General features: G+C 39.9%; 1 pseudogene; it reads right to left on the bottom strand.

The window, feature by feature from the left end:
• Positions 1-215: 215 nt before the first annotated feature.
• Positions 216-1,154, bottom strand: LOC119530234 (annotated as a pseudogene).
• Positions 1,155-1,460: the final 306 nt, after the last annotated feature.

The following is a 1,460-nucleotide window of genomic DNA, read 5'->3' as shown; positions in this document are numbered from 1 at the left end:
CTCAGTGAGCCCATGATTTCACATTTGTGTTCTCGTCAAATTGGTCCTATGTTTCTAGACGAAAAATGACAAAAGTAAAAAATAATCACAGCTATCTGGAGTTTCATATTAAGTATCAACATCTGGTCAAAGTTCAGAGAGTCTTAAAATAATTTTTGCATGTGTTTCCTTTTCCCTAGAGTTCCCTTCTACTATTGGATGTGAATGTCTGTAACCTATTCACTGACATTGGAATCTACAGAATTTAACATTGTGGGACTCTGTGCTGACATAGTCATTCCAGGGTGGGAAGAGAGTCCTCTGGGCATCATCTTGGCTGGGTAGTGGGGATGGCTTGGCAAATATGAATGCTTTGGGGGTCCAGATCTAATTGAGCAGGGTGTGGGGTCATTTGGGGAGAAGTGTAAACTGGCTGTGCCATACTCATTCCCATATGGCCACCCTGAGGAATGCAGTCCCCTGGTATGTTCTGCAAACTTGCAGGCTGGGTTCCCATGTGTTGCTGACCATCCAACACAAAGTTCTCCACGGGCTGACTCTCTAGACTATATACTGCTCCTTGGCTCACTGCTCAATTTGACTGGGCATTCATGGGCTGTACTATTCTTCTTCTGGCATTAATAAACCAGTTGTTTTCTTGGAGAACTATAAGACCTGTGTCTTGCACTGTTTCTTGTACTCTTCAGAAGGGATGTGTGAGATGCTGGAAGAGCCACAGTCTTATGATATTTGTTGATACTTTTGGAAAAATGCCTCTTTCTTTTGGAATTTTTTGTCTTTGTCTGGATCATCACTGTCATCTGTACCAGGTGAAGTTACACTGTTGTCTAAACCACCCCCTTGCCCACTGCTGTTGTCACCACTCTGGGAAGTACAATCCCCACTGGAGGGTCCTGGGGTACTGCTGCATGGGTTGAGATTGCATCATCATGGTCTTGCCAAGGTGAAGGGTTATGGTCAGCGAGATTTGTGGAGGAGCCTGAAAGTTCTTGGTGGTCTGATTTGGAGCTGCTGTCTCATTCATTAATAACAAGGTCAATGGGCATTTTCCCCTTCAAATAGCTATTGTACCAATGGCAGGAGTTATCACACCGTTTGTGGACCTTTTCTAACTCCAAAAGATGAAACCTTAGCACTTGTATTGCTAGTATCATTGGAGAAATAAGTCTTTATAGAACACTACACTCTGTGAAATCTGTCCTTACTCTAGTAACTCATTTTTGATGAATAAACTATTTATCACATATTTGATTCCCTAAACAAGACTTCCATAATTAATTGGGAATATATGAAAGTAAAAGACAGATTTTTAACTTTTTCTACCTCATATGAAATACATTACTTTCATTATATGATTTGAATAACTTATTCTGAAACTGATTAGTAACCTGAGACTGAATTCTTTAACTTTTAATTTACATTAAAACCAAATAGTCACAAATACTCAAAATATAATTTAA

The sequence above is a fragment of the Choloepus didactylus genome, chromosome 3 (assembly GCF_015220235.1).
Source record: "Choloepus didactylus isolate mChoDid1 chromosome 3, mChoDid1.pri, whole genome shotgun sequence".
Classification (NCBI taxonomy): Eukaryota; Metazoa; Chordata; class Mammalia; order Pilosa; family Megalonychidae; genus Choloepus; species Choloepus didactylus.
The sequence above is the reverse complement of the archived record's forward strand: the minus strand, read 5'-3'. Positions and strand labels throughout refer to the sequence as shown.